Source organism: Orycteropus afer, unplaced genomic scaffold, assembly GCF_000298275.1.
Source record: "Orycteropus afer afer isolate SDZICR_OR568_19922 unplaced genomic scaffold, OryAfe1.0 scaffold00281, whole genome shotgun sequence".
Lineage (NCBI taxonomy): Eukaryota > Metazoa > Chordata > Mammalia > Tubulidentata > Orycteropodidae > Orycteropus > Orycteropus afer.
The window spans coordinates 767,495-779,354 of record NW_006921868.1 but is presented as its reverse complement, the minus strand read 5'-3'; positions in this window follow the sequence as shown (position 1 = coordinate 779,354).

Sequence of the window (11,860 nt, the reverse complement as noted above, 5' to 3'; positions counted from 1 at the left end):
TTTTGAGTTCTGGTGCTGGTGAAGAATGCTGAAAGTACCATGGACTGCTAAAAGAACTAACAGATCTGTCCTAGAGAAAGTGCAGCCAAAATGCTCCTTGGAAGCGAGAAATGCCAGACATCATCTCACCTACTTTGGTCATGTTGTCAGAAGGGACCATTCCTTGGAGAAGGATGTCATGTTTGGTAAGGTGGAGGGCGAAAGAGGGAAAGGGCTTCAATGAGATGGATAGGCACGGTGGCTGTGACAATGGGCTCATGTATAGGAAGGATCATGGAGCTGGCACAGGATCGGGCGGTGTTTCGTTCTGCTGCACATGGGGTCGCTATGAGTCGGAAATGATTTGACGGCACCTAACAACAACAACATACATAGCCACTCAATAAAATACCATTCAGTTGTAAAAATAGACAAGGGAGATTTCTATGTACTAATATAGAAGCCTTCCAAAATATCATACTGAGAAAAGCAAGGTATAAAATAGTATGTACAGTAGGCTGTGTTTTGGGTAAAGGGGAAAGAAGAATCTTGTGTTCAAATAGATAAATTCTAGAAAGAACATAAGACATTCTTGAAGCTGGGATGTTTTAGTAACAAACTGCTATATAATTAATTACTGAAAAAGCAATAGGTTAAAAGAACAAACATTGTCTCAGAGTTTCTGTGCACTTGAATCTGCAAGTAGCTTAGCTGGGTGGGTCTGGCTCTGAATCTCTCATGAAGGTACAGTCATAATGTCAGCCAGGACTGCAGTCATCTGAGGCTTGTGTGGGGCTGGAGGATCTGCTCCCAACATGGCTTCTGTGGTTGTTGGCTGTAGGCCTCGTTCCTCACTGGATTAGCTGGACACCTTATTTCCTCACCACATGGACCTCTCCATAGGCTGCCATGTCCTCACAACAAGGCAGCTGGCCACCTCCAAAGTATGTGATCTGAAAGAAAGGTCCCAAGACAGAAGCTGCAGTGTCTTATAGCCTAATCTCTGAAGTGGCATGTTACCACTTCTGCCACATTCCACTGGTCACAAAATCAGTGTGGGTGGGGATTTCACAGGGGTGTGAATACCAGGAGGTGAGAATCATTGGTGGTCATCTTGGAATCTGGCTACCTCAGGGGAATATTGGGAAGATGGAGACAAGAATAGGAGAGAGACTTTTTTATTATAACTTTTAGATTATTTTTCATTGTAAAATGTATTTCCTACTCAAGATATTGAAATTTTAATTAAAAGGAGAGGGAAAAGGAAAAAGTGTGTGAGAGAGAAAGTACCAGAGAGAGAGAAAGAGAGAGAATGCCCTCAGGGACAACCAACAGCTCTTGAATAGAGGTCATGATTCTCAAACTGGAGCACAGGGTTCCCAGAGGAACCCCATTGTACCTACAGGACATACAAGCCACAGTACAAACAAGGCCATCTTTCAGGAGCATACTTCATTCATAATTTAAACTAAATGTAGCATGAAGTAGAAAACTGAATTCACAAACATCTAAGATAAAACATGGGTCTTCAAATAAATTTTTCCCCTTGGAGAGGCTATTTCAGGCTACACTCCACAGGATTTGAATTCATTGTTCTTGTCTCTTAGGGGTGTTGTTAGGTGCTGTCAAGTTGATTCTAACACATAACGACCTGTACAACAGAATGATACTGCCCAGTCCTGGGCCATCCTCCCAATCTTTGCTATGCCTGAGCTCATTGTTGTAGCCACTGTGTCAATCCATCTCACTGAGGGTCTTCCCCTTTTTTGATTACCGTCTACAACTGTTAAAAAAAATCTAATCTACTTTCAGAGGGCCAATATTAATTCTAAAGATTACAGGCAAAAGAGGTTGCCCATGTTCTTAGCGTTGGTAGAATCATCGAAATAAGGGCATATGCTCCATCAGTGGCTCTCTTGAAGGGGGCAATACCAGTGAAAGTATTGGCTTTGCTTTTCTCTTGTTTTTGTTTCTGTGGTTTTTGTTTTGTTTTTGATTTTTTCTTTTCTTTTCTTTTCTTTTTTACTGATAATATTTTATTGTGTTTTCAGTGAAGATTTACACATCAGTTTAGGTTCCCCTTCAACAATTTCTGCAAAAGATGTTCAGTGACATTGGTTAAAGTTTTCACAATGTGTGACATCCTCATTATACCTACTCCTCATTTATCAACTCTATCATTATCCAACATTTCGCATTTACAACAATAGTAAAAAATCTACTTTCCAGCTATTTTGCATATAACTGATGTTCATCTGGCAGTAACAAATACTGAGGGTAAGGTGGGAGGAACACTGGCTGGGATGGTTAAGTTTGTGTGTCATGTTGGCTAGGCCATGATTCTCAGTGGTTTTACAGTTATATAATGATATAAATTAGCGGTTATGTAATGATCCCTTATTTTGTGATCTTATGTGGTCATCCTCCATATTCACATAATGTCAATTTTCATGTAACAACCTGGTCTTTGGAACCTAATCATGTTGATAAGTGAGGAGTGGGTATATTTCCACTCTGGTTGTTCCATTTCCATTAATCTAGTTTCTCTGCACCCTTATATTCTCAACTTTGTTTTAAAGTAGTTATTGACTGTTTAGTCTTATACAGATAATTTTTAAAAGGAGAACAATACTTAGGGTTGATATTCATTATTTTGTGAGCTAATCTGTTATTTAGCTACAAGGACCTGACCTCAGGGGTCAATTTAGGTTCAAGTTTTGAGGAGTCTCTCAGGGCAATAGTTTCCAGAAAATGGAGTTTGCTTTCCTTGCTCTCTGTTTCTTCATTTGTTTCTTTTTATTCTCTTCCATGAACTACACTTTAAACCAATAACACGGATAGTGAATGATGAAGCCTCTGGGCTGTGGAGTCTGATTCTCTGAACTAAAATTCTAGCTCCCCTACTCAATCACTATATGACTGTGGTGGTTACATTTGTGTGTCAACTTGGCTGGACCTGGTTGAGTGGTTGGGCAGCTGGTGGTAGTTATTCCCCATGATGAGACTGGCAATCAACTCCATGGTGGGATCTACCACAAGCAGCTGAGTAGCTGCCTTTGCGATGTGGCTTGCTTCCTGTATATAAGGAGAAGGCTTGGGGATAGTCTGTAGCTTATGGCATGCTTGGACGCTGCATATAGCCATGTCATTGTTCAGCAGCCTGCCATTCTCTGCCAACCTTGGGACTTACAATGGACCTAAATTAATGGCCTGCCATGTGGTTTAGCAACATCGGGACTGTGTCTTTTTACTTGTCAACCTTAGGCTTGGTAGCCTCAGCAGCCAGCAGTTGTCTGAGTGAAGAAATGCCTCTAGCTCCAGTAGGCCAAAAGCAGGAGGCAGAGCTGAAGCCCAAGGTCAAGAGGGTTTCACCCAGTCCCTAGACCCTGGCACTTTGAACTTGGACTTAAAGCCTCCAAACTGTAAGAGACTAAACTCCTGTTTTTTAAGGTCATCCCATTTGTGGTATATATTTCTGTCAGATCGGCACTAGGTAACCAGAACAGTGACCTTGGACAAGTTTGTAACCTCTGAGAGCCTCAATTTCTTCATCTGGAAAATAGTGAAAATAAAAGTATGCATGAGCTCGTATAATGTAAATCTCTTAGTCAGGACTCAGCATATAGTAGTCATTCAACAAACGTTAGCATCATCATCATTAAGGAAAAGGTGTCTGAAAAATTAATTCAGACATGGAAGAAATTGAAGTCATCAAGAATTTCATTCTACTGGGATCAATAATCAATGCCCATGGAAGCAGCAGTCAGGAAAGCAAACGACATATTGCGTTTGGCAAATCTGCAGCAAAAGACTTCTTTGCGATCTTAAAAAACATGAGTGACCAGCACAGTATCACTAAGAAAAGGAAGACATGGAAATGTGTACCAGAGGTACATACAAAAAAGGTAAATACTTTCACATACATAATACTGCACTATAAGTATGACAAAAATTAATCTACAAGTGGATATATAGGTAGACAAGCAAGACGATTGGGTATGGGTTGGTGAGTGGGAGTACACCCAAGATCATACATAGTTTTGGCAGACAATATTTCTATAAATGTATTTGTATGTTCTGTAAAAATGTCCATATATATAATAGAGTCAACAGGGAACAGTGTTATAACTTCTTAGTCATAACCAAACACCTTGAGATAGTGAGTCACTGGGCCTATGTGCTCAGTACCAGTGGTCATGGACATCAAGCCCAATTGGCATAACATATAGTACATAAAAACATTGTTCTACATCTTACTTTGGTGAGTAGCAACTGGGGTCTTAAAAGCTTGCAAGCAGCCATCTAAGATGCAATTATAGGTCCCTTCTCATCTGGAGCAAAGAGGAGTGGAGAAAACCAAAGACACATGGAAATAATTAGTTCAAGGGACTAGCAGACCACAGGAACTTCAGCCAACATGACCCTAAGACCAGAAGAACTAGATGGTGCCTGGCTACCAAGGTCAACCACTTAGAAGGGGATCAAAAGTGAAGATCCTGGATAGAGTGGGAGATAAATGCACAACAAAAATCAAAATAATAATAATAATAAAGCCAAGCTTACTGGTCTGATAGAGACTGGTTAAACCCCCAAAACTATAGTCCCTAGTCATCCTTTGAGCCTGGAACCTTCAGCCAAATAATAGACAGACCTCTCAGGAGAACAATTGCATTAGGAAGGTGCTCCAAAGATGGGAGATCTCTCATCTCCATGGGAGATCAAGAGGGCAGCATTTGTACAGGGAGAAAGCTCAGAAGGCAGAAATTCATAGGAAAGAAGGACCTAGGGAAAAGGTAACCACAGAGAGGAAGCAGGAAGAGAGCTGTTACATTGTGGGGGTTGCAGCTGATGTCACGAAAAAAAAAATGTGTATGAACTGTTGAACAGAAAATGAATTTGGGTTGTAAACTTTCACATAAATAAATTTTTAAAAAAATTGATAATCAAAGATGTCACACTGATAACTAAGGTGCGCCTAACCCAAGTCAAAGTCTTCTTATGCACATGAAAGTTTGTTGTTGTTGATGTTGTTAGGTATCATCAAGTTGGCTCTGATTCATAGCAACCCTATGTACAACATAATGAAACGCTGCCCAGTCCTGTGCCTCACAATCCTTGGTATATCTGAACCCATCATTGTAACTACTGTGTCAATCCATCTTGTTGAGGGCCTTCCCCTTTTTGCTGACCCTCCTTTTTACCAAGCATGATATCCTTCCCCAGTGAATGGTCCCTTCTGACAACATGACCAAAGTAAGTGAGACAAAGTCTGGCCATTCTCACTTCTAAGGAGCATTCTGACTGCACTTCCTCCAGGGCAGATTTGTTAGTTCTTCTGGAAGGACTTTCAGTATTCTTCACCAACACCACAACTCAAAAGCATCATCTCTTATTTGGTCTTCCTTATTCATTGTCAAGCTTTCACATTCATATAAGGTGATTGAAATACCATGACTTGGATTAGGCACATTTTAGTCTTCAAAGAGACATCTTTGCTCCTCAGCACTTTAAAAAAGGTCTTTTGCAGCAGATTTACCCAGTGCAAAACATTGTCTGATTTCTTGACTGCTGCTTCCATTGGTGTCTACTATGGACCCAAGTAATAAGAAATCTTTGACAACTTCAATCTTTTCTCCATTTATCGTGAGGCTTCTTATTGATCCAGTTGTGAGGATTATCATTTTCTTTACATTGAGGTGTGATCTATACTGCAGATTGTAGTCTTTAATCTTCATAAGTAAGTGCTTCAAGTCATCTTCACTTTTAGCAATCAAGACTGTGTTGTCTGCATATTACAGGTTGTTAATGAGTGTCCAATTCTGATGCGATGTTCTTCATATTGTTCTGCTTCTCTATTTGCTCAGCATACAAATTGAGTAAGTATAGTGAAAGCATACAGTCCTGACACACTCCCTTCCTGATTTTAAATCATGCAGCATCCCCTTGATCTGTTTGAATGACAGCCTCCTAGTCTATGTACAGGTTACTCGTGAGCACAATTAAGTGTTCTGGAATTCCCATTCTTCTCAATGTTACCCATAATTTGTTATGATCCACATACTCGAATGTCTTTGATAGTCAATAAAACACAAGTAAACATCTTTCTGGTTCCAAGATCCATCTGACATTATTTTATTCCTCATTCCACATCCTCTTCTGAATTCAGATGGATCACCTTTTTTTGGAACAGGTACAAATATCAATCTTTTCCAGGCAATTGGCCAGGTAGCTATCTTCCAAATCTCTTAGCACAGGCAAGTAAGTGCCTCCAGAGTGGCATCCATTTGTTGAAACATCTCAGTGGGTATTCGGCCAATTCCTGGAGACTTGTTTTTCACCAATTCCTTCAGTGCAACTTCAACTTCTTCCTTCAGTACCATTGGTTCTTGATCATATGCTACCTTCTGAAATAGATGAACATCAACCAATTCTTTTTGGTATGGTGACTCTGTGTATTCCTTCCATCTTCTTTTGATATTTCTGGCTTCATTCAATATTTTACCCATAGAATCTTTCAATATTGCAAATTGAGGCTTGAATTTTTTCTTCAATCCTTTCAGCTTGAGAAATGCCGAGTATATTCTTCCCTTTTGGTTTCCTAACTCCAGCTCTTTGTACATTCCATTATAATAATTGGTTGTCTTTTTGAGCTGCTCTTTGAAATCTTCTGTTCATCTCTTTTATCTTGTCATGTCTTTCATTTGCTATCCATTCAAGAGCAAGTTTCAGAGTCTCTTCTGACATCCATTTTGGTATTTTCTTCCTTTCATGTTTTTTTAATGACCTTTTGCTTTCTTCATGTATGATGTTCTTGATGTCATCCCACAATTCCTCTGGTTCTTGGTCATTGGTGCTCAAAGCATCAAATCTATTCTTTAGATGGTCTCTAAATTCAGGTGGGATATAATCAAGGTCATATTTTGGCTCTCATGGACTTCTTTTGTCTTCAGCTTCAACTTGAATTTGCATATAAGCAACTGATGGTCTGTTCCACAGTCAGCCTTGTTTTGGCTGAAGATATTGAGCTTCTCCATTGCCTCTTTCCACAGATGTAGTTGATCTGATTCCTGTGTATTCCAACTGATGAAGTCCACCTGTATAACCACTGTTTATGTTGTTGAAAAAATGTTTTTGCAATGACTAAGTCATTGGTTTTGCAAAATTCTATCATGCAATCTCTCATCATTTCTTTTACCTAGGCCATATTTTCCAACTACTGGTGGTCAATTTCAGACTGCAGAAATTGGTAAAAAATCTTCAATTTCCTCATCTTTGACTTTGTGGTTGGTGTGTAAATTTGAGTAATAGTAGTATTCACTGGTCTTCCTTGTAGGAATATAGATATTATCCATCACTGACAGCATCATACTTCAGGATAGACCTTGAAACATTTTTTTGTGATGATGAATGCCATTTCCATTCCTCTTAAATTTGTCATTCCCAGCATAGTAGATCATATGGTTGGCTGATTCAAAATGGCCAAAACCAGTCCATTTCAACTCAGTAATGCCTAGGATATCGATCTTCTTGTGTTCCATTTCAGTTTTGACAACTTCCAATTTTCCTAGATCTATACTTTGTACATTGCATGTTCCAATTATTAATGGATGTTTGCAGCTGTTCTTTCCCATTTTGAGTTGTGTCACATCAGCAAATGGAGGTCCTGAGAGCTTTACTCCATCCATGTCATTAAGGTCAACTCTACTTTGAGGAGGCAGCTCTTCCCCAGTCATATTTTGAGGGTGTTCCAGCCTGAGGGGCTGATCTCCCAGCACTATATTGGAAAATTTTTCAGGGTTATTCATAAAGTTTTCTAGTAATATATCAAACAGTGGTTAACTGCTATCCATAAGGTTTTCATTGGCCAATTCTTTGAGAAGTGGATGGACCCTTCCTTCTTCTGAGTCAGTCTTAGTCTAGAAGCTTCACTGAAAGCTGTCCACCATGGATGACCCTGCTAGGATTTGAAATACCGATGGCATAGCCTCCAGCCTCACAGCAACATGCAAGCCACCACAGTACAACAAACTGATGGGGGAGTGGTGAATATTAAATCTAGATGATGAAGAAGGAAGACAGAAGAATTGTTGCATTTGAATTGTAACACTGGCAAAGAATGTGGACTGCAAGAAGGATGAACAAATTGGTCTTGGAAGAAGTACAGTCAGAATGTTTCTTAGAAATGAAGATGGAGAGACTTCATCTCACATATTTTGGACATATTATCAGGAGCTCTGGTAGCATAGTGGCTAAGACACTTGCCTGCTAACCAGACGGCTGGCGGTTCAAACCCACCAGCCACTCCTCGGAAGGAAGGTTGGGCAATCCTACTTCCGTAGTGATACTGCCTCGGAAACCCAAGGAGGGGTCGCTATGAGTCGGGTTTGACTCAACGGCACATTACAACAACAACAACTGGTAGCCTAGCGCCTAAGGCACTTGACAGCTAACCAGAAGGCTGTCAGTTCAAATCCAACAGCCACTCCTCAGAAGTGGCAATCTACTGCTTTCTGTAGTGATACTGCCTCGGAAACCCAAGGAGGGGTCACTATGAGTCGGGTCTGACTAGATGGCACATAACAACAACAACAGCAAGTCAGAAGGAACCTGTCTCTGGAAGAGGTCATCATGTTTGGTAAAGTAGAGGTTCAGGGAAAAGGAGGAAGACCCCCAATGAGATGGATTGACACTGTGGCTGCAACAATGCACTCAAGTATAGCAACAATTGTGAAGATGGCACAAGATTGTTTATTTTACATAAGGTTCCTATAAGTCAGGACCAACTCAATGGCCCCTAACAACAAGGAATGCCTGATTTTAATAGTAATGACTTCTGACCCACCAACCCACTGGCTGAAAAGAGATTCATTAAACTTAAAGTTTTTCTTCTTCTTCATTTCCATACTCCAAATTCTTTCTAAAGAACAAGTATACCTATTATTATCAGAGATAAAACTTGCATTATATCTTCTCCTCTTCGTCCTGCATCTCAGCACTTGCCACAATCCCTGGTCCAATCACTCCATCTTTAAATAACAGCCAACTACTCCAAGTAAAGACAGAATGGTTCACCTCATTTTTTGCTGTTGTTTTGCTTTTGTATAAAATGGAGATACACTCTCCAGACAGCGTGGGATTTCCTAAACCATAGGGAGTAGCAGGAATTTGTCTTCTTCCAGTTTTAAATCCCACCACCTCTGTGGACTGATCCCTGAAGGACTCAAGAAAATCTGTATAGATGGCTTTGTGCTTTCACTCTGGACAATCCAAAGCAGGCGCAGGGGGTGAGTAGCTTTACTAATGTGAACTGATGGGAGAGATCTAGCTGAGTTAGAGAAGTGTAAATTCCAGAGTATGTTTTATAGCCCCCATTAACGACTCCACAGCACATAACAACAACAAGTCTAAGCACATACGAATTTCAAATCAAAGAGCATCCACATACATATACTTGGATTATTTAAGAGATTGGCGTATCCAAAATTAGCATATAGATCAGAGGCACACAGCTGAATGCTGCTAAAGTGAGTTATAAATGTCTGGGGAAAAAAGCTGTTTTTCTGAAGAGAGCTTTACACCATTCCAAAATCTTATTCAGGAAGTGTGAACTGTAAGCCAGATGAACTCAAGTCCTGGTTTTGCTGAACTCTTGTGTGGCCTAGGAGCTCTGGTGGCACAGTGAGTGGTTAAGGCATTTGGCTGCTAATCAAATGGTCAGTGGTTTGAACCCACCAGACACTCTGGGAGATAAGGATAAGGCAGTCTGCTTCTGGAAAGATTTATAGCCTGGGAAACCCTATGGGCAGTTCTACGTTGTTGTATAGGGTCACTATGAGTCAGAATTGACTCATTGGCAGTGCGTTTTTGGTTTTTCGTTATCTGGCCTTGGGGCAAGTCACCCAACCTTTCCAAACCTCAGATTGCCCACCAGTGAAATAGGAATTAAATACCTCTCCTTCCCACTTTGTAGACCTACAGGGAGGATTGAAAGGTAAGTGAATGCTTTCTAAACTGTAAGAGTGCTGTACATAAGCGGGGCGGTGTTGATCTCTTCTTATTGATTTATACTCTGCCTTGTTCCAAAAAGGATTTCAGGCAGTGTCAACAGGACTTTTTAGTCTTAATTTCAAGAGAGGAATAAATAAGAATCCTTGCTTTTATGGGGACACAACTATAGTTTCCATGGGGGAACAAATATAATTACTTGGCCTTACAATCACTTTGCTCAGACGTAGGGGAAAGATAAATGATCCTCAGTTTAATGAGGTTTCAGTTACTCACACAATCTAAATTTATTGGACAAAAGTGATGTGTATTTCACACAATCAACCAGTACTCACCAATGAAACAGAATGTCTAGCACTGAAATACACACCGATACTTCCACCACCTCACGTTTGGCACATGTAACACATACTCCCATGTGAATAGGGAGCACACAGATTTTTGGAATTCAAAATTTCTTTCCTTTTTTTTTTTGTTGTTGTTTTTATAACTTCTTATTGTGATTTGGGTTTACAGAGCAAACTGCTTTTCCATTCAACAATTCATACACACTTTGTTTTGTGATATTGATTGCAGTCCCCACAATGTAACAGTATACTTTCCACTTCCTCCCTGTGTTTACATTTCTAGCCCTCCTCCTTTCTATCCCTTCTTGCCTTCTGAGCTTTATCCCTGGGCAAACGGTGCCATTCTGATCTTGAATGGTTGATTGGTCTAATGAGCACATACCTCCTTGGAGTTACTGTTCACCTTATAGACCTGACTATTGCTTGACTGAAAGTTGAGCCACAGGGTTGAGTTCGGTTCCAACCTTGAAGTGTGACTAAGCACCACAGTCTTGGGGGTTCCACCAGTCTCTGTCAGATCAGTGAGGCTGGTCTTTTTTATGATTTTAAGTTTTGTTCCACATTTTTCTCACCTACATCCCAGACCTCCTATTGTGGTCCCTTTCAGAATGGTCAGCTGTGGTAGCCACACACTATCTAGTTCTTCTGGTCTCATTGTCATGAAGGTTGGGATTTGCATGGCCTCATTGTCATGAAGGTTGGGATTTGCATGGCCCATTAGTTCTTTTGACTAATTATTTTCTTGTGTCTTTGATTGTCTTCAATCTTCTTTGCTCCAGATAGGGAGAGAGCATTAGTTAACCTTAGATGGCCACTCACAAGCTTTTAAGACCCGAGTCACACTCACCAAAGTAGGATATAGGAAATTCTTTGTAGACGATGTTATGCCCACTGACCCTCTAAACCAAAAAAAAAAAAAAACACACTCACTGCCATAGAGTCAGATCTGACTCATAGCAACCCTTCCTTGGGTTTCCAAAGCAGTATCACTACAGAAGTAGATTACCCAATTTTCCTTCTGAGGAGTGGCTGGTAGCCTTCTGGTTAGCAGTTAAATGCCTTAGGCACTAGTGTCCCCCAAAACTGTTGTCCTGAGCCCCCATACCCAGAGACTCATTTCCTCAAGGTGTTGAGTTATGACTAAAATGTTCATAACTTTGCCCCTCATATGCTCTATTATATTCATGGATATATTTGCAGCACATATAAATATACATGCAGAAATATCCTCTGTCAGAGGACATGAATAGACACTTCACCAAGAAGGATATTCAGGCAGCCAACAAACATATGAAGAAATGCTTACGATCATTAGCTATTAGAGAGATGCAAATCAAAACAATAATGAGATACCATCTTCCTCCAGCACTAGTAGCAAAGTTCAACAAGACAGAAAATAACAAATGCTGGTGAGTATGCGAAGAGATTGGGACTCTCATACACTGCTGGTGGGACTGTAAAATGGTACAACCACTGTGGAAAGCAGTATGATGATTCCTTCAAAAGTTGGAATTAGAAATACCATTTGA